Raw genomic sequence first — 23,550 nt, 5'->3', positions numbered from 1 at the left:
ATCAAACCAAATGGTACTTGAAGTGGCAGGGGCAGATAAAGATGTGTTTGGAGCCTTTGGCAGGCCACTATAGATGAATGACAAAAACCACATTGAGTATTTTGTAGCAACTATTATCTGCAGACAACTATTTTCCCTTTGAGAAGTAGCTCTTGGTTCACTGTTGGTCTTTATTAGAAACTGAATATTTGACAATAGGTTACCAAGTTACCATGTGACCTGAACTAGGTTTTATCTGATCCATTGTACTATACAGTAGGACATGCACAGCAGCAATCCATTATCAAATGGAGAAAGTATATATTTGACCAGGTCCAATCAGGTTATGAAGGCACAAGCAAGTTACATGAAGAAGATACATAAATGCCTCTGGTTCCCATTCCTGTTATAATTCTCTCCCAATCATGTACTAACAGTTTCAAGTAGTGTGCCCTATTATTGCTTGACTTAGAAAGACAAGACTAGGGCTTGGTTTACTGATGTTTCTGCACATTGTGTAACCACCACATAGAATTAGACAGCTGTAGAAAAACAAACCCTTTTGGGGACAATCCTGAAAAACACCTGGGAAGGGAAATCCTCACGGTGGGCAGAACGTCAGACAGTATACACAGTCATACATTTTGTTTAGAATGAGAAGTGGCCAGAAGCACCATTGTTCACTGATGCATGGGCTATAGCTAATGGACTGTCTGGATGGTCATGAACTTGGAAAGAGCATGCTTGGGAAATTGGTGAGAAAGACAACTTGGGAAAAAGTCTGTGGATAGATCTCTCCAAATGGAAGAAGGGTGTGAAGATGTTGTATTACATGTAAATGCTCATCAAAATGCAACTTCAGCAGAGGTGGAATTCAGTAATCAAGTATGGAGGATAATTCATTCTATGGCCTATGGACAGTCAGTCTCTTTCCCCAGCCATCTCTGTCATTGCCCAATGGGGTCCTGAACAAAGTAACCATGGTGGCAGAGATGGAGTCTATGCATGGGCTCAACAGCACAGACTTCCACTGACAAAGGCTGGTCTGGCTACTGCTGCTGTTAAATGTTAGATATGGAACAGCAGAGACTAACACCAAGCTTCCAATATGCCACCATTTTTCAGGATGACCCACCAGTGCACAGGTGGTAGGTTTACTTACCCTGAATCACTTCTTTGTGGAAAAGATAAGACTTGGTCCTTACTAAAGTAGGTACTTATACTGGTTATGAACTTGCTATTTCTGCACACGATGCTCTGACAAACCACCGCTGACTCACAGAATGCCTTATCCACCATCATGGTATTCCGCACACTATTAATTCCGACCAAGGAACTCATTTTACAGCCAGAGAGGTGCAGCAGTAAGTCCATGATTGTGTAACCCATTGATCTTTCCTTGTTCCCCAACATCCCGAAGCAGCTGTCCTGATAGAACAAAGGAATGACCTTTGAAGACACAGTTGCAGCATTAATTAAGCAGCAGTTAACTAGAGGGCTGGAATAGGGTTTCCAGAAGGTGGACTATGCCTGAAATCAGCACCCATTATACATTATGGCTCAACTCTCTATCACCCTAGACACCCACTAGGGAAGTTTTGCTTCCTGCTCCTTCAACATTAAGGCTTTTTGGACTAGAACTTTTGGTTTCAGTGGGTTGGGGGTGGAGTACTGCTAGGAGACACAACCAACATTCCACTAAACTGGAAGCTTAGATTCCCCCCGCCCCGGCCACTTTGGCCCTTAATTCTTCAGGCTAAGAAAGGAAAAGCAGTATTAGGAGGGGTGATTGATCCTGATTGATCAAGATTACTGAGAGACGGAGAGACAGAAAATGAGAGAGACAAAGACAGAAAGACAGAGAGACAGAGAGAGATAGTTTAGTAAACTAACAGTCTCCTAAAGGGGGAAAAATGTAAAATTTTAATAAACATATGAAAGATATTGATACTGTTTTAAATGGTATTAATATTCTGAAAACTTTAAAAATAAACAATTATGAAACTAGAATTCAAAGACCATATATGGGTAAAACTACCAAAAGTGGTTTAGAGTAAATTTGGAGGTATTTAGAAAAATATTTACTAACCTAATAAACATGAAAATCCTTACAGAAATGCCTAGTATACATACTTTATTGATTAACAAATAAATATCTAAATTTACTGCAGCATAATTTTAATAGGGAAAGTTTGGAAATAAACTCAATGGCTATTGGTACAAAATTAATAAATTATTGTATCATAAGACACTAAACTCCTGTTTTAAGTACAACCCCAAACATCCCTTGAAGAAGACTGGATCTCTATCGAACTGAGCTGGCAGCGTGCACACTGCACGCCGCTGTTTTTCACTCTTGGAGTTGTGGTGGATGAGTTTTAGGTCACCGTACTTTATACTACCACAAACTGTTCTAATTGCCTAAAATAAACGAATCATTTTTATACTTGCAGGAAATAAAGCTACCTTTCTTCAGATTCTTTAAAGCCCACCTATCACAGAAGTAACTGGAAATAAGCCTGAAGCTTCCTCTCAGGGTTCTGCTTGTCATTTCCCCTCCATACCCTGGCGTCTCTCATGAACCAAAGGTGTAAGAACTGCGGGCAGCAACCTAGTAGCTCCCTGTGTAACTTACTCAGACCAGTTATTTCTGATTAAACATTGAAACAATTCTAGTAGTCATCAAATGCTAAAATATGCTGAGAAACTGTCTTTAGAACTCATATTAAATAATTTGAATTATAAGGTTGAGAACAGTGAATATTTCCCTTTGTAGAGGGTTATAAAACTTTTCTCACCTAAATTTATTAGCCTCTAAAATTATGTAGCTATTTCTTGCCTTGGAAATTTCTCTATTGGATTTTTTTTTTTTTTGCTGCAGTTGTGAGTTTGGGAGGCAAAGTCTCCACAGACCAATGGATCAAACCCAATTCAATTTGATCTGATTTTAAAACAGGACAATATTCTACATTTTGAAAATTGTTATTTATTTTGGAAATACTAACTAAATATTAAGAAAGAATTACTAAGAAATCAACCTTTGCCCTCATGAAATTTTGCTGCATTTGGCAGTATTTTTTTAAAAAACCAGATCCTATAATCATATTCAACTTATTAAGTGCATGCCCAAATATTGTACCATGGTGGCATAGATAGAATATCACAGATTATTAAGGCTTATTGCTTACAGTAGACATTGTCAATTACTACATGGCATGAAACTAGCAATTGAGAGGAAATACTATATTTCAAACAAACATTTGAACCTTACGTACTTTATATGCTTTATCCTAAGCCTAAAATAATATATGCATATATATGTATACATATATATACATTAATGATTAAAGTTTTCTACCATTATTTTCTAGTACCCTCAAAAGAAAACAAAGAAAGGGAGAAAAAAGATACAGAGAATTATCCAGGTTTTTTTCTTATTTCTTTTTTAATTGGATATTATTTTTTATTTACATTTCAAATGTTATTCCCTTTCCCAGTTTCCCATACATAAGCCCCCTATCCTCTCCCTCTCCCCTTCTTCTATCACGGTGTTCCCCTTCCCATCCAACCCCCTTCTTTACCTCCCCCCCAAGATGGGGTAATTGTTATCATCATTGTCATAAACTCAAGGATACCTCTTCAAGTAACAGTGAATAAGAATATCTAGGAAGTTAAAATATCATTAATAGTATTAGGGATTGGGCTCGAGTTGGGTCAGTCATTGGTTGGCTGTTCCCTCAGTTTCTGCTCCATCTTTGTACCTGGTACTTCTTGTAGACAGGACAAATTTGGGTTGAAGGTTTTGTAGATGTGTTGGAGTCCTTATCCCCCTCCACTGGGAGTCCTGCCTGGCTACAGGAGGTGGGCTCTCAGACTCCATATTCCCCACTGCTAAGATTCTCAGCTAGAGTCTCCTCATAAACTCCCTGGAGCCTTCCCCATCTCAGGCCTTTGATGCCAATCCTGAACCACCACCACCCACCTCATTCTCCTAGCCCTCTTGACCCTCTTTCTCTCTCTGATCTCCCTGCACCTAGTTACCACCACTCTGTACTCATCCCCATCCCCTCTCCCATCCAGATCCCTCCTTCCATCCACCTCCAATGACTATTTTCTTTTCTTTTCTGACTGAGATTCAAGCTTTCACCCTTGGGCCCTCCTTGTTATCTAGCTTCTTTGGATCTATAGATTATAGCATGGGTATCCTGTAATTTATGGCCTGACACTATTAATGATACTCTGCTATGTTTGCTGACAGGAGCCTAACATGGCTGTCCTCTGGGATGAGCTACCCAGTAGCTGACTGAAACAGATATAGAGGTGAACAGACCAATATTAGACAAGATCAGAGACTCTTGTGGAAGAGCTGGGGAAAGTATTGAATTACCCAAAGGGGATAGGGAATCCACAAGACTAACAGAGTCACCTAAACTGAACCCTTGGAGGCTCCCAGAGACTGAGCCACCAACCAAAAAGCAAACATGGGCTGGACCTAGGCTCTCCACACATATGTAGCAGATGTGCAGCTTAGTCTTCGTGTGGGTCCCCCAACAACTGGATGGAGGTCCCTCAACAACTGGAGCTGGGACTGTCCATGACTGTGGATCCTCTTCCCCCAACTAAGCTGCCTTGTCCTGCCTTAGGGGGAGAGGATTGCCTAGTCCTGCAGTGACTTGATACCCCAGGTGGGTTACTCATGGGTATACTCCCCTTTTCTCGGAGGAGAAGGGGCTAAAGGGGTAGGGACTGTGGGAGGGGAGACAGGGAGGATGGCAGCTGTGATGAGGATCAAAGTGAATAAATAAGTAAATTAATAAAGAAAATAGAGATTAAAGTATACAAAATAAGAGTCTGAGACTCTATCTTAGGCAAAATAAAAGGAGGGTCCCCGGGGTTGAATGTGTCTAGAATGCGTTGAGGTCACCAAAAATAAGAAATGCTAAAAAGAAAATGTTATGGAAACAAGATCATAAACAAAAGAACCAATTGGAAGAGACTCTGAGTAACCAAATATGGGCAAATAAAAAGTAATCATGGGAAGCAAAGAATTAAGAAACACAGAATAAAAAGTAAATATCCATGAATCGAGGCTAATATAAATAACAAACACAGCAAGCAAATGGTACAGAAAGGAAATCTTTGTGTTTTAGCAGGATTCCAATTAACAAACGTAAAAATAATGATAGAAATAGTTTACCATCTGGCAGACACCGTAGTAACAGTCACAGGCAACCATCATCAACAGATGCTAAACTAGTGGAAAACGATGATAAGAACCTTTTTTGCACAGTCTCAAATTACATATCCAAAGTATGAGAATTACAAATATGGAGAAAATGTAACATTACTACATAAAAATGTTGTAGACACCATGCAAATCAAGTGATCAGCACTAACGGCACCGGACTGCTAAGACAGCATCACCTGACTCCCAACCTGACAATCTATGGCAATATTGTCAAGAATACAGGTTCCTGAATTTGACAGAGATCAGTTTTTGAATTTGCAGGGCTTTCAACATAATAATTATTCAGCTGAGCACGGTGGTCCATGTCCTAATTCCAGAACTTAGGGAATAAAGCAGAAAAAAACGAAGAGTTCAGGGTCAAACTCAGCTGTTCATACAGTGAGAACCTGGCTTTAACACAATAAATTAGAAAACCACACTAATTATCCAGTACCTGTCAAAATTAATACCACAGATAATGAGGGAAACTAATGAATTATCCCGTATTGGAGGTGCTTAAAGCAAAATAATTAAGAAAAGAGGCTATGCACTACCTAAAGACTATACATGGACTGACCCTGAACTCTGACCTCATAGGTAGCAATGAATATCCTAGTAAGGGCACCAGTGGAAGGGGAAGCCCTTGGTCCTGCTAAGACTGAATCCCCAGTGAACGTGATTGTTGGGGGAGGGCAGCAATGGGGGAAGGGTAGGGAGGGCAACACCCATAAAGAAGGGGAGGGGGAGGGATTATGGGGATGTTTGCCCGGAAACCGGGAAGGGGAATAAAATTCGAAATGTAAATAAGAAATACTCAAGTTAATAAAAAGAAAATAAAAGAAAAGAGGCTATGGGATTCTAGATCAACATCATACTAAGACAATCTTTAATCGTCATGAATCATTGTTACTTTCCTGGTTTAGGTGACTGTGCCACCCTGACATTTAGAAAGCTTGGATGGAGACTGGGAGTGGATACTGTGACAGCTTCATTAAAAACACTAAACTAATTTTAGTTATATGCTCTAGTTCAATACTAAATTCTCATTTCTGTCTCTCAGATAATAAAGGAACAAAGTCATGAATAGAAGTGAGCAATTTTATAAAATAACTGTGGAAAGTGTTTCTTTAAGATAGTTTATAAGTGATTTTTATTCTTTTGAATGAAAATTAAACATAATTCTATATTTCTAGTAAGTCCAATGTTATGTATTTTAACAAACCTGAGATAAAAGTGTGTTTATTCTAGCCATCAAAATACAAAGGAACACAATTTAGGGAAAATGCCTACTTAAATCCATAGCTATTGCAATACCTATACCAGTGTGGAGTATTTTTGGGTTTTTGTTGTTGCTGTTGTTGTTTGTTCTATTTTTGTTTGTTTGCTTGGTTTTTTTGTTGTTGTTGTTCTTTTTTTTTTTTTTCGGAGCTGGGGACCGAACCCAGGGCCTTTCGCTCTAACACTGAGCCAAATCCCCAACCCCTGGCTTGTTTTTTTAAATAAAGACAGTGCTATCAAATATCATACAAAGCATAGAGTTTTAACCTTTTCTTAGTATGAAACTAATTAGCATATGGTTGTTGAACTTACTAGTTCTCAAAATGAAGCCCCTTCTACATTGAAGGCATTTAATATATTTTGGATTAGAATGCAATGGATCATTTAATAGTATTTATTTCTAATAAATATAGCCTTAACAGTTTCTTGTCAGGGAAGCAGATTATAAGCTTCATAAACATTTCCTCAACATGGCCTTACAGCAAAACTATAAATATTCTAAAGTTTATTCTATATTTTAAAAATAATTGTATATTTCCTTTGCCAATTTTGTCAGTAAAACATACCAGACAATATGCAAAGCAGAAGGAAACAATTCTTTTTACCCTTAACTCTTCCTTCCATGCCTAGGTTCGCAAAATAATGACTTGGAGACTTATTTATTAATAAATGTCTAGGGAGGGGCTTTGGTTTAAGGGGAGGGGCTTTGGTTTAACAGCAAAGACAGACATAATTCTACCTCAGCTCTGACTGACTTGAGATACATGACATTAAACATATTACCTTTAAGAAATAAATAAATATATATATATATATATATATATATATATATATATATATATATATATCTTCCTGGTTGCTGCCGCCGCGGAGAGCTCATAAGCAAACGAGCAAACTTGAGCCTCCGGACCACAGGTAAGACCAAATTTTCTGATGCAAGTGACTTGACTGGTGGCCGTGGGACACACAGAGGCAAAATTCCTCTAGGACCTGACACTTCCGGTTTTTAGCGGGAGTCCCAATCTCACGCTCCCTGCCTCCAGCTCACTGCTCCCAAACGCAATGGGAGAGAGAGCTCACCGCCCGGACAGGTGGGCACTCCTGAGACTGCAGAGCAGAAGAGACCACCAACACGGCCCACCCCTGCCCACATCCCTGGCCCAAGAGGAAACTGTATACGGCCTCTAGGTTCCCTTGGATAAGGGCACAGGAACAGGAAATCTGCTGCATCTGAGACACCGCCAGAACCTGAAGGGACCGACAGGATAAACAGTTCTCTGCACCCAAATGCCGTGGGAGGGAGAGCTGGGCCTTCAGAGAGGCAGACACGCCTGGGAAACCAGAAGAGTCTATACTCTGCCACATCTCTGACTCCAGAGGAAAACACCAAACGCCATCTGGAACCCTAGTGAACAGAAGCTTCTGGAAAGGGCGATGCAGATCTTCCTGGTTGCTGCCGCCACAGAGAGCTCATAAGCAACACCCCACGAGCAAACTTGAGCCTCGGGACCACAGGTAAGACAAACCTTCCAGCTCCAAGTGACCTGCCTAGTGAACTCAAGACACAGGCCCACAGGAACAGTTGAAGACCTGTAGATAGGAAAAACTACACGCCTGAAAGCAGAACACTCTGTCCCTATAACTGGAAGAAAGAAAACAGGAAAACAGGTCTACAGCACTCCTGACACACAGGCTTATAGGACAGTCTAGCCACTGTCAGAAATAGCAGAACAAAGTAACACTAGAGATAATCTGATGGCGAGAGGCAAGCGCAGGAACCCAAGCAACAGAAACCAAGACTACATGGCATCATCGGAGACCAATTCTCCCACCAAAGCGAACACGGAATATCCAAACACACCAGAAAAGCAAGATCTAGTTTCAAAATCATATTTGATCATGATGCTGGAGGACTTCAAGAAAGACATGAAGAACTCCCTTAGAGAAACACAGGAAAACATAAATAAACAAGTAGAAGCCTATAGAGAGGGATCGCAAAAATCCCTGAAAGAATTCCAGGAAAACACAATCAAACAATTGAAGGAATCAAAAATGGAAATAGAAGCAATCAAGAAAGAACACATGGAAACAACCATGGAGATAGAAAACCAAAGGAAGAGACAAGGAGCCGTAGATACAGGCATACACCAACACAATACAAGAGATAGAATAGAGAATCTCAGGAGCAGAAGATTCCATAGAAATCATCGACTCAACAGTCAAAGATAATGTAAAGCAGAAAAAGCTACTGGTCCAAAACATACAGGAAATCCAGGTCTCAATGAGAAGATCAAACCTAAGGCAGACCTATCAGAATCACACCAGGCTTTTCGTCAGAGACTATGAAAGCCAGAAGATCCTAGACAGATGTCATAAAGACCCTAAGAGAACACAAATGCCAGCCCAGGTTACTGTATCCTGCAAAACTCTCAATTAACATAGATAGAGAAACCAAGATATTCCATGACAAAACCAAATCTACACAATATCTTTCTACAAATTCAGCACTACAAAGGATAATAAATGGTAAAGCCCAACATAAGGAGGCAAGCTACACCCTAGAAAAAGCAAGAAATTAATTGTCTTGGCAACAAAACAAAGAGAAGAAAAGCACACAAACATAACCTCACATCCAAATATGAATATAACAGGAAGCAATAATCACTATTCCTTAATAACTCTCAACATCAATGGTCTCAACTCCCCAATAAAAAGACATAGATTAACAAACTGGATATGCAACGAGGACCCTGCATTCTGCTGCCTACAGGAAACACACCTCAGAGACAAAGACAGATACTACCTCAGAGTGAAAGGCTGGAAATCAACTTTCCAAGCAAATGGTCGGAAGAAGCATGCTGGAGTAGCCATTCTAATATCAAATAAAGTGAATTTTCAACTAAAGGTCATCAAAAAAGATAAGGAAGGACACTTCATATTCATCAGAGGAAAAATCCACCAAGATGAACTCTCAATCCTAAATGTCTATGCCCCAAATACAAGGGCACCTACATACGTAAAAGAAACCTTACTAAAGCTCAAAACACACATTGCACCTCACACAATAATAGTAGGAGATTTCAACACCCCACTCCCATCAATGGACAGATCATGGAAACAGAAATTAAACAGAAACGTAGACAGACTAAGAGAAGTCATGAGCCAAATGGACTTAACAGATATTTATAGAACATTCTATCCTAAAGCAAAAGGATATACCTTCTTCTCAGCTCCTCATGGTACTTTCTCCAAAATTGACCATATAATTGGTCAAAAAATGGGCCTCAACAGGTACAAAAAGATAGAAATAATCCCATGTGTACTGTCAGACCACCACAGCCTAAAGCTGGTCTTCAATAACAATAAGGGAAGAACGCCCACATATACGTGGAAGTTGAACAATGCACTACTCAATGATAACCTGGTCAAGGAAGAAATAAGGAAAGAAATTAAAGACTTCTTAGAATTTAATGAAAATGAAGGTACAACATACCCAAACTTATGGGACACAATGAAAGCTGTGCTAAGAGGAAAACTCATATCTCTGAGTGCCTGCAGAAAGAAACAGGAGAGAGCATATGTCAGCAGCTTGACAGCACACCTAAAAGCTCTAGAACAAAAAGAAGCAAATACACCCAGGAGGAGTAGAAGGCAGGAAATAATCAAACTCAGAGCTGAAATCAACCAAGTAGAAACAAAAAGGACCATAGAAAGAATCAACAGAACCAAAAGTTGGTTCTTTGAGAAAATCAACAAGATAGATAAACCCTTAGCCAGACTAACGAGAGGAAACAGAGAGTGTGTCCAAATTAACAAAATCAGAAATGAAAAGGGAGACATAACTACAGATTCAGAGGAAATTCAAAAAATCATCAGATCTTACTATAAAAGCCTATATTCAACAAAACTTGAAAATCTGCAAGAAATGGACAATTTCCTAGACATATACCAGGTACCGAAGTTAAATCAGGAACAGATAAACCAGTTAAACAACCCCATAACTCCTAAGGAAATAGAAGCAGTCATTAAAGGTCTCCCAACCAAAAAGAGCCCAGGTCCAGACGGGTTTAGTGCAGAATTCTATCAGACCTTCATAGAAGACCTCATACCAATATTATCCAAACTATTCCATAAAATTGAAACAGATGGAGCACTACCGAATTCCTTCTATGAAGCCACAATTACTCTTATACCTAAACCACACAAAGACCCAACAAAGAAAGAGAACTTCAGACCAATTTCCCTTATGAATATCGACGCAAAAATACTCAATAAAATTCTGGCAAACGGAATCCAAGAGCACATCAAAACAATCATCCACCATGATCAAGTAGGCTTCATCCCAGGCATGCAGGGATGGTTTAATATACGAAAAACCATCATCGTGATCCATTATATAAACAAACTGAAAGAACTAAACCACATGATCATTTCATTAGATGCTGAGAAAGCATTTGACAAAATTCAACACCCCTTCATGATAAAAGTCCTGGAAAGAATAGGAATTCAAGGCCCATACCTAAACATAGTAAAAGCCATATACAGCAAACCAGTTGCTAACATTAAACTAAATGGAGAGAAACTTGAAGCAATCCCACTAAAATCAGGGACTAGGCAAGGCTGCCCACTCTCTCCCTACTTATTCAATATAGTTCTTGAAGTTCTAGCCAGAGCAATCAGAAAACAAAAGGAAATCAAGGGGATACAGATTGGTAAAGAAGAAGTCAAAATATCACTATTTGTAGATGATATGATAGTATATTTAAGTGATCCCAAAAGTTCCACCAGAGAACTACTAAAGCTGATAAACAACTTCAGCAAAGTGGCTGGGTATAAAATTAACTCAAATAAATCAGTAGCCTTCCTTTACACCAAAGAGAAACAAGCCGAGAAAGAAATTAGGGAAACGACACCCTTCATAATAGACCCAAACAATATAAAGTACCTCGGTGTGACTTTAACCAAGCAAGTAAAAGATCTGTACAATAAGAACTTCAAGACACTGAAGAAAGAAATTGAAGAAGACCTCAGAAGATGGAAAGATCTCCTATGCTCATGGATTGGCAGGAATAATATAGTAAAAATGGCCATTTTACCAAAAGCGATCTACAGATTCAATGCAATCCCCATCAAAATACCAATCCAATTCTTCAAAGAGTTAGACAGAACAATTTGCAAATTCATCTGGAATAACAAAAAACCAGGATAGCTAAAACTATTCTCAACAATAAAAGGACTTCAGGGGGAATCACTATCCCTGAACTCAAGCAGTATTACAGAGCAATAGTGATAAAAACTGCATGGTATTGGTACAGAGACAGACAGATAGACCAACGGAACAGAATAGAAGACCCAGAAATGAACCCACACACCTATGGGCACTTGATTTTTGACAAAGGAACCAAAACCATTCGATGGAAAAAAGATAGCATTTTCAACAGATGGCGCTGGTTCAACTGGAGGTAAACATCTAGAAGAATGCAAATTGATCCATGCTTATCACCCTGTACAAAGCTTAAGTCCAAGTGGATCAAGGACCTCCACATCAAACCAGATACACTCAAACTACTAGAAGAAAAACTAGGGCAGCATATTGAACACATGGGCACTGGAAAAAATTTCCTGAACAAAACACCAATGGCTTATGCTCTAAGATCAAGAATTGACAAATGGGATCTCATAAAACTGCAAAGCTTCTGGAAGGCAAAAGACACTGTGGTTAGGACAAAACGGCAACCAACAGATTGGGAAATTATCTTTACCAATCCTACAACAGATAGAGGCCTTAGATCCAAATATACAAAGAACTCAAGAAGTTAGACCGCAAAGAGACAAATAACCCTATTAAAATGGGGTTCAGAGCTAAACAAAGAATTCACAGCTGAGGAATGCCGAATGGCTGAGAAACACCTAAAGAAATGTTCAACATCTTTAGTCATAAGAGAAATGCAAATCAAAGCAACCCTGATATTTCACCTCACACCAGTGTGAATGGCTAAGATCAAAAACTCAGTTGACAACAAATGCTGGCGAGGATGTGGAGAAAGAGGAACACTCCTCCATTGTTGGTGGGATTGCAGACTGGTAAAATCATTCTGGAAATCAGTCTGGAGGTTCCTCAGAAAATGGGACATTGAACTGCCTGAGGATCCAGCTATACCTCTCTTGGGCATATACACACAAGATGACCCAACATATAAAAAAGACACGTGCTCCACTATGTTCATCGCAGCCTTATTTATAATACCCAGAAGCTGGAAAGAACCCAGATGCCCCTCAACAGAGGAATGGATACAGAAAATGAGGTACATCTACACAATGGAATATTACTCAGCTATCGAAAACAATGCCTTTATGAATTTCATAGGCAAATGGTTGGAACTGGAAAATATCATCCTGAGTGAGCTAACCCAATCACAGAAAAACACACATGGTATGCACTCATTGATAAGTGGCTATTAGCCCAAATGCTTGAATTACCCTAGATGCACAGAACACATGAAACTCAAGAAGGATGATCAAAATGTGAATGCGTCACTCCTTCTTTAAAAGGGGAACAAGAATACCCTTGGCAGGTAATAGAGAGGCAAAGATTAAAACAGACACAGAAGAAACACCCATTCAGAGCCTGCCCCACATGTGGCCCATACTTATACAGCCACCCAACTAGACAAGACAGATGAAGCAAAGAAGTGCAGGCCGACAGGAGCCGGATGTAGATCTCTCCTGAGAGACACAGCCAGAATACAGCCAATACAGAGGTGAATGCCAGCAGCAAACCACTGAGCTGAGAATAGGACCCCTGTTGAAGGAATCAGAGAAAGAACTGGAAGAGCTTGAAGGGGCTGGAGACCCCTTATGAACAACAATGTCAAGCAACCAGAGCTTCCAGGGACTAAGTCACTACCTAAAGACTATACATGGACTGACCCTGGACTCTGACCTCATAGGTAGCAATGAATAGCCTAGTAAGAGCACCAGTGGAAGGGGAAGCCCTTGGTCCTGCTAAGACTGAACCCCCTCAGTGAACATGATTGTTGGGGGGAGGGCGGCAATGGGGGGAGGGTGGGGAGGGGAACACCCATAAATAAGGGGAGGGGGAGGGATTAGGGGGATGTTTGCCCGGAAACCGGGAAAGGGAATAACATTCGAAATGTAAATAAGAAATACTCAAGTTAATTAAAAAAAAAATAGCCCCAGATGTGGGGCCGAGAACCAAAAAAACAAAAACAAAAACAAAAACAAAAAAAAACAAAAAAAAAAAACAAAAAACAAAAAACCAACAACTATATATATATATATAATTCTTATATACACATACATATATTATATATGTATATATATATGTGTGCATGATATGTATATGTATACACACATACACACACACATACACACACACACACACACACACACACACACACACACACACACACACATACACACATACACGTTAATTTTCCTGGGAAGCCTGCCCTTTTCTGAAGGGAAACTGAGGAGGTGGAGATCTCAGGGAGTGGGGAGCTGGAGAGAGAATCTGGTGAGAAGGGAGGGGACACTGTGGTCAGGGTTTAATATATGAGAGGAGAATAAAATAAAATAAGTAAATAAAAACCTTAAAAAAATAAATGTCTAGGCCATAAGCTTCAGCTTGTTCTCTTATTAGCTCATAATTTAATTATCTTATTTATTCTACGTGAGTTCAACTACATGCCTGGTTTTCTCTCCTTGTCCTATTACATCTGTCTCCTTAGCATTCAGAGAAAAATCTCCTGCAGGCCAAAGAAAAGGCTTCGATCTCAGAGTCAGCATGGAATACATTGTAAAGTCAACAGTGACCCTGGTTGACTGACCTGCCGAGTCATTAGTTAGCCTTGTTCACTTTTCTATCATTGTGAGAAAGTGAACTCAAAACAATGAAAAATCTAGATGTTGTATATGATCAGACAGAAAAAAACAATGAAAATATTTAGAAAATCTTGACCTTGTTATCTCTTCATGGTTTAGGCAAGATAATTACATGTCTCTATAGTATTGTTAACTCTTTGTTCCATTTTGAGAGAAATAAATGGCTGAAGTAATATTTTTGGTTGGGGAATTACAAACGTTTCTGTAGGAATACAGTGATGCATTAGAAACAAGTTAATTCATTTTGTTTTTACTTCTATTTGTGATAGAGAATTTAATTATTAATTGAAATATAAATTTCTTGATTTCAGTTGGTTGTATGGGTAGGTCTGAACAAATCTAGAGGTGCAGCCCTACTCTGAACTCTCCCTTACAATGTTTTATTTATGTTTCTAAGGTTTATTGTATCTTTAATTATGCATGTGGATGGATATATGTATGTGTCTGCAGATGCCCACAGAGGTCAGAGGTTCTCTAAAAGAGCTGTACATGCTCTTAACCACTGAGCTATCTCTCTAGCCCCTTGACATTTCTTGTATATTTTACGTACTTTCTATTATCCTAGATATCCTGTTGCAAGAAAACAATATAACCAAATCCTTAATCCCCAAATTTATATCTTTATAAATGACTTTTCTAGTGGTAATAACCAGCATTTCCAGATAAAAATACGTTAAAGAAATGACATTAGAAGTGTTTGTTTATATGAATTGATTATAACAATATTTTATCAGTGTGTATATATATGTGTATATGTATGTATAATTTGGGTATGTAAATATATATTGAAAAAATAGATATCTGTATCTTTGGTGCCATTAAAGTAGTACTAACTAAATATCAACTGGAATAAAGGTTGGATTTTATTAAATTTGCTTTTGACATTCATCAAACAAAGAATTTTTCTGATTGGCTCCCTTACATAATAATTTTTATAGCAGCTGAAATACTGCAAAGTCAATGTTTCTTACTGAGCCACATTTAGAAGTACTATATCATTCCTTCTGTGCACTTCTGAATTTTACTTGCTGATAACTTTCTTTGGCCTTCACCACACCATCTAGTAGGATAGTATATGACTTAATAGCCAGAACCAGACATCACCTTTGAGTATATAAGTTCATATCTTTTCCCAAAAGTAACTAAGTATCCTCATGTCCCTTGCTTTCTACTTTCCCCTTTTGTGAATGAAGAATAATTGTAGTACTCAATTTACTGTTTATTTATATTATTTTGGTATAGGTAAAACACCAAGAACACTTCCAGAAAATAAATGTCCAAGCAATAAGAGTAATTATTAGAGAAACTGATCTCAGGTTCTCTTCACATATAGGATCTGGTATCGTGCTGATGATATGTAAGATGCTAACTTGTATTGCTAGTAATACAGTAAAACTAATTTTGTTTTCTCCCAAGGAAGCTGTATTTACATATCGGTTCGAAAAGAGTTTGCATTCGTTGTTATGCCTGCTGCCTAATTTACCCATCGCTGCTTTGTTTTGTTAACTTCCTTCCTTCCATTTCTGCATTTCTGTTGCCTTTACCGCGTGTCTGTTCCCAATCTGCATCACTTAACATCTTGAAGCACAAAATGAGGTCATTTTATTTAATATTCAAATTTAATTGTACAAAGTCCCCATCCTGCCCATCCAGGGAGCTGCTTTGTGATTCTGATAAGAGTTTTTCAAGTCTGTGACAATATTCTCCACCTTAAGTCTTAGCCCAGGTTTTTGCTATCAGGGAAAGCATCTAAAGATTGCATCCAGGCTGCACAGGAGCTTTCTGTTCTTGTTCCCACACAACATCGTGTCCATCAGACCCTGTCCCTGGCAGTGACTGAAGCAGGTGCCACCATCACTGGCCTGTAAAAGCTTATTCAGGAAATACGGACATATGTAATTAGGAAGAAAGAAAATCTGTCTCCTCCAGTGGTTTACTCAATCATGATTGATCACTAGTATTTCTTTATGCATATCATTTTACATACACCTACAACTAGTAGCTTTTCAGGGCCTCTGTGAACACGTAAAATGACAACACCTTGCACCTTCTGGTCACAAAGCAGATAAGAGTAGAAGCTGGACTTCAGCCTCAGTTATCAAACACCCAGTAAGCAATTTGCAAAACCTAATATAAAGTCTCCCCACACAAACACAGGCACATATGAGAAACTATTGCAAAAACTTCAGCATTTGTGTTTGGATGGGTGGATCTGAAGTAGCTACATGGTAGACAGCAACATCCTTCCCTGGAACTCATATGAGACACAGTCTTTGCATAACTGAGTATTATGGATGCAACCCAGAAATGTTTAAATGAAGTAAACTTTCAATACCCTCCAATGTAGTCACCCCTACAATCAGTTTCTATATGCGATACACTGTGTGCATAATGGTGTCGGGAGGGGAATATGCTTCCACTTAGGGCTGAATCATGTAAGCAAGATAAAATTTGGGAAGCTAAAGATGGCCCAGTGACAAAAGGTCATAACCAAACCAAACGGGGGTTAGGTACTGAAAAGCAGTTGAGTTCTGGATACATTTTTAGTACAATACTAAAAGGATTTGCTGATGGATCAGAGAAGAGCCTTTCTGAGTTACATATCCAATTAATAGATTTCTTCTTCATTCCATCATTCATGTATATATTTTCCATTGTTTTGTTTCTAGATGACAAACACAGGAATCATGTTTCTCTTTCTGAGGAGTACACTGAGTAAGGATCACACACACACAGAGACGCACACACACAGACACACACACACAAACAGACACACTCACATACACACTCACACACACTCACACACACATACATACATTCACACACAAACACATGCAAACACACATACACACATGCACACATACACACTTACATTCACACTCAAAAATTATCTATTTAAAATAAATGAATTATAACAACACAGAGAAAGATGTGGCAATTAAAATTGTCACAGGAAAAAAAGAAAATGAGATGTGAACTAGCATTCAGAGAATGAGCAAAAACTGAAGCTGAGGAAAAGAAGCTACTTTTTGTTCCAAGCAACAGAAAAGTTGAGAGGATGGCTCCTTATCTTAGTACTTCAACCAGATAAGGAGAGGAAGGCCCAGGAAAAGGGGCAGAATATGCAAATGAATGCATGTACTTACCAGAATGCATACAAGTGCACTCCCCTAAAGAACACAGGAATTCATTACCTATGCCTCTTATGGCTCCTCTCCAAACTGCATTTCCCAGTCCTGTCTCTGTACTCTGTAACACTTAAAGAAATTTGATTCCTTTCCCTGGGTAAGCTGGATTAGCTCCTTCTCTATGTACCACATCACTTCCTCCTATGTACATTTGACCAACAGTGCCCAAATCCTGCCTCACGATGTTTCCCAAGCCACATCTGAAGAAAGCAGGTTCAAAACTCCCTGACTTGATGTACTCAGATCTCCACAGGTTTGGCTCTTGTGCCTTGTCTTCACCTGCAAGGTAGCAGTGACAACCAACCCAGAGAAGGACTTTGTAAAGATCTTGACGATCATTAAATTGTTTAGAAGAGGGTCTGTTCCATAGCATTTTATCAGTACCATCTAGAAATCGCTGCTTAGTGAAAAATAGAGTCATAGGTAGTTAACAAGCGAACTCTAGAGACAGACTAAATGAACAGGAATCTAAATTTAGCCGCTTAATGCCTGGGGTAAGTGTTTTATTTTTGTAATGTGCAGCAATCTTCTATATAAACGTGGAGGAATTGCAGTCTATTCAGTCATGGGAGGCTCCTACAAACAATTGAGTTGTATGTTTTTGTTCTGTTTTGGTTTTTGTTTTGTGTTTTTGTTTTGCTTTTTGGGGGGTTTTCTTTGCCTTAAACATTCCTCCGTACTTTTGCCACGTTTTGTGAGTGTAAATCGCTAGAGAATAACAAAGATTACATATATCCAGTCATTTAAAACTTCTATTGCTTTATCATAAAGAGACTTTATGACATGTTTATAAATAGTCTTTGAATATATTTATTATTACATGTTTAAATCTCTCATCTAAGAATTTCAATATTGAATTTAAATTTTATTTTGTTGATTGAGCTGCATCTTATTTCCGAAAAGAAATGAACTTGCTCATTTCGTCCTCCCTCCAAACAATAGGTTTCAAGCCAGTCTGACACACTGTTTATTGTCTTCGCTGAGTAATTTATATTTTCTTGAGTGATTGCAAATATAGCTATCTTTTCTCTCATATGACTTAAATTTTGGCAAACCTTTGAAGAAAGTAAACAAAAATAGGACGCACCATACTGTCCAATTGATAACAGTTACTCATGTTTACTGAACACCAACCACGTCAGGATGGCGGTTCAGAGTCGCCATCTTGTTTTCTTCGGCCAAGCCAATGAGCAGAGCTAGAGCTGTGAGCCCGTTCCCTCACTTAACAAATAATTATGCATTATTGCTTCTAAGTCTACGGGTCATCTGGACAATATCAGCTTTATCTGAATTCACACATCTTTCTCAAGTCAACTCTCCTGGCAAAAGACCGATTAAGAGACATATTTTGATGAAAAGACTCGTATTTTAAAATGTTTGTAAGCATCACAAAGGCAGAGACCATCAAGATTTGAGCGCCAACTTGGACCCTGGAAAGATAAAGTGAGCTTTTCATAATGAGCTATGACATATAGACAACTAGAAAACCTAGAGACATCTCATGGAGAAATAGTAGAAGATTAAATCATCCTGAAAATTAGATTAAAATACAACCTTTAACCTGATAAAACATTAGAGTTCATAGACTCAAGGCTAAAGCACTGTGAGAGAATTTTCAAGCCCTGAATAGTTGAGTGAAAATTCATAAAGCCAACAGATCAACTGGATTCAGAAGCATGCCCTGAGAGCTATATAAATTAGACCACTTCTCCCAAAAGCAGTAGATGTTCTTACAGATGCCTTAGGAAATGTGTATTCTGCTTGGCATTTTTCAGGTTGAGGGCCAAAGTGTCATGACACATATGATTTACTGGACACATTCTTTGTGGTTAAATGACATATTTAAGAAAGGAGTACTTTACAAAACAAACAAGTAGAAATGCACGCCCATTGTTCATCATAGCACAAAGGAATCACAACTAGTATTTGAAATAGTTCACAGATTCTTGCTCAAGTTCTTGTGAATACAAACAGTAAAGGAGGACTTTTAGTTTGTAGAAATATTTTTAAATTATCTCAAATAACCATCACTTTAAAATTAGTTCTAAACTCCACTTGACACAGGAACACTTCTGTTCATCTGTGAATATTCTGTATTGAAATCAGAAGTGATTCTATAGCCACTCTCAAAGGATGCTATTTTACTTCTTAAATGCATATGTATTTAAGGGAACCTTGAAATAATTCAACCTGAGTGAGGTCTGTCACCAGCTAAACCTAATATTCACAGAATTAATCTTATAATATAATTGGTCAGCATATCATTATCAAGTCGGCTTGATTCTCTTTAAAGATAATTTAATCTAGTTTAGACACGGAGTGCACATTGGAGTACAAAAGACAGAGAAGACTACACCATGTGGATTCCCTGAAATGGACTCTAAGCAAACACCCTTAAAAACTGCAAAACTAAAAAATGTGAGTTGAAAGTTTTCTACAATCAGAATCCCAAAACTAGACAAAGACTTGACCACAGGCCTCCTCAGTACACCCTGTTGACTTTTGAAAGACAATTTCCCAAGAAATTAATTAACTTCTGATTTATAATTTCAGCATTAATAGGAGGAAAAAAGTATTACTTTTACACAATTATAATAACGACCACTTTTTGTATCACCTGGATGTAAAACCTGAAAAAAAATTTCCATTATAACAAATATATTGTTCAATATGTCCAATTGCAATCCTGATATGATAGGCTATATTATATGCAAAAATTCAGCCACTAGATATATGGAGGAAGCACATTTGAATAAAACTGAAAGTTGAAAATAAATTACTGTGAGCATACATAACAAGATAATAAAATTGAGTCATTTTAACTTGATTTTTAACTGATACATAAAATTGTGTGTGATGGGGAACCACATGTTGCTTTGATACATATGCATATTACATAATACTTGAATCATAGTAAACATATCTAATCCTTAAACTGTCAGTTATATATGATGAAAATAGAACTTTTCTAGAAGCTTTTAAGAGACTAAAAGCATATTACTTTATCTGCCCTAATCAGTCGGCTGTGCAAAGGAAGGTCAGAACTCTGGCCTGGATATAGTGGCACAAAACAATAATTCCAGTAGTGAGATGGGAAAATGTCCAACTCAAGGCCAGCCTGGGCCACAGAGGAAGATGTCCTGCTGAAACACAACAGAATGGAATTTCTCTCTTTAATGTAGTACACCCGTTGCCTACTAATGCCACCCTCCGGTCCTCCATTTATTCACCATCAGTTTCTACCAGAACAGTCTTGTCAGATCCCAGGTGAGCAAATCATATGCTATTTTTCTTTCTTGGCCCTATTTATTTCCTCAAACATAATGGTTTTTGATTCCTTTCAAGTTTTCCCAAATAAGCATTTGTTTGTTTGTTTGTTTATTTGTTTGTTTAAATTTTCCTGTGGCGGGCTAATAATTTCTGTACACCTATTCAATACTTGTGCCTCTCATTGATTATCATTTTCTCAGCTGACAGGCATATGCTATTTCAGTTTCTAGGGTACAGCAGCAGACTTGAAAGTAGAGATATTTCCACATCCTATCCTCTGCCTTTGAATACACATCCAACAATGGAGTCGCTAAATCATAGAGTAGCCTTCCATTCTGCTTTGCAAAAAACAGCTGCACAGTGCTGATTCTACACTGCCACCAACAGGGAACAAGTGTTCGCCATCTCCTTGCCTTATCTTTTCTCCATTTTACAATAACCAGTCTGAGAGGAGTAAGTCAAATCTATGACATTTTGATTTGCATTTCCTAGGTGATTAATGATAGCAAGAGTTTTTTCATAAGTTTATTGGCTAATTTCTCCTGAAATAATATATCAATATCATATAAGACAACAGTCAATGGCAAATACTAAAACTGAACACGCAGTATTTCTGATAACTTCTAAAATAGTCTATAAGCTAATGAAATTCTAATTAGAAACCCAATACTTGTAAAGTTACTGTTGCCACTATAAACGATATTTTTAAATTAATGCTAAAAAACTGAATGAGTAATTTGTTTAAAAGATTGGGAATAGCTAATTAAAGGATGACTTGGCATAACTGAAATCTATTGTAAAGCCATTGCAATTGTGTTGTAAACAGAAATTAGTAAATCTATCATTGAAACAAAACCAGTGTTCAGAAACAAATCCAGTATACATGGAAATCATAATTAATAGGATAAAAGTAAAATCTTAATTTGAAGCAAAGGGATTTTGTAATCAAAAGCAGTGGCATACTTAACTATTTGTAAAGAAGCAAATTAAAGTGTAAAATCATAATAAAACTATGGAAATGATGTAGAAAAGAATGTTTTTAAATCTTTGGATTCCTTTAGCATGATATTAATCTAGTAGGAAATACCGATATATTTGATGAATCAAATAATCTAAGTATGATATGGCACCCTGCATGAGGTCTAGAAAAAATACAGAATAAGTTTTAGAATATAATAATAAAATGTTTAAGTATCTAAAATATAGAAACAAAAATAGTATAGTAGTAAAATAGATGTAAAGAAACACAATTCACCAACAACTTGATTCAATGAATCTCACTAACAGTCAACAATATCCAAGTTAAACAGCAGACTATTACTAGTTTATAATAATTACTGGGAAGAAAAGTTCACAGACTGACAGAGCATCACACTGACCTTGCTTAGGAGGCTAGATAGATGGCTCGGTGGTTAAGAGTATCTGCTCTTCCAGACAACCTAGTTTCAGTTCTCAAAACTCACATGGTGGCTCACAACCATCAGAAACTCTACTTCCAAGGGATTCAGTGGCTCTTTCTGGCATCAAGCACACATATGGTACACATAGTTACATGTAGACAAAGCACTCGTACATGTAACAATAGACTAAATAAATACATGAAATATTGGTTACTTGATATAACTGAAGTGTCTGAGAGTACCAATAAAGGACTTAAGAACTATTCAGAAGTGAAGCAGTGTCTAAAAAATAAAAAAAAAGAAGACCACAAGAAACAACACACAATAGCTGAATCCCATGTATGATTCTATATTTCCAGTATAAAGGACATTGCTTGGACACTTGGTAACACCTTATTAGGTAGAAGTATAAAAATGCATAAATAAATATTTATTCTTGATACAGACACTTATATCTAGGTGAATACAGTAATATTGCTGTCTAATTTAATCATTAGATTAAACTTTAATACAAGATTAAAGTATTTGGGAATACCTCAGCAATTAAAATATTTGTACTTAGAAATCTGTAAATGTTACTTCACATACAAATACTTGTTAACATAGGGGGTACACTTCAGAAACATTTCATACAACAGTAAATGTAAAATGGACATTTTATTTATTATTTTCCTGGGTATTAAATTGTTCGCATTCCATTAATAAGGCAAATCATTTTATTTATAACATATAATGCTCTATTGCTGTGATAATAAATTAAGGACTGTGTGTTTATTTCCTACATGTGACAATATAGCACTAGAGTGTGCAAGAGGCTATTCCAGGTATGGCTGCACTCTAGCTAAAGGTCATAGTTGGAGGATGACTAGTCACCGAAGAGGAATATCCCAACATCATATTCTCAGAAAAAAAGTCCTTCAAGAGAAAAGTTCTGATTTTTCTTTAAACAAAGTCAAAACGTTCTTTTGTTAGTAGTAGTTTGTTTGTTTGTGTGTTTGTTTCCTTTAACGTGCTAATAAACTAAAGATATCCAATAGACTGTACTATGTTTCTTCTGGAAAATAAAAAATTCTTATTGTCAAAACAAAAACGTATCTTCCTTCTTCAAAGTGATACACTGTAATGTAACATATCAACAAGGTTGATAATCATTGTCCTAGCACTGTTGATTCTAGATGCTTCCTTTTTTAAAATTAAAGTTATGACCTTCTGTAGTAAATAGAAATAAAACAAGATATGAAATGATATAAAATATAGGGATGGAGAAGAGACTGTGCCTGTACTCTAATTCGTGATGTAGCTG

The sequence above is a fragment of the Rattus norvegicus genome, chromosome 1 (assembly GCF_021556685.1).
Source record: "Rattus norvegicus strain SHRSP/BbbUtx chromosome 1, alternate assembly SHRSP_T2T, whole genome shotgun sequence".
In the NCBI taxonomy this organism is placed as follows: Eukaryota; Metazoa; Chordata; class Mammalia; order Rodentia; family Muridae; genus Rattus; species Rattus norvegicus.
Note: the sequence above shows the minus strand (reverse complement) of the source record.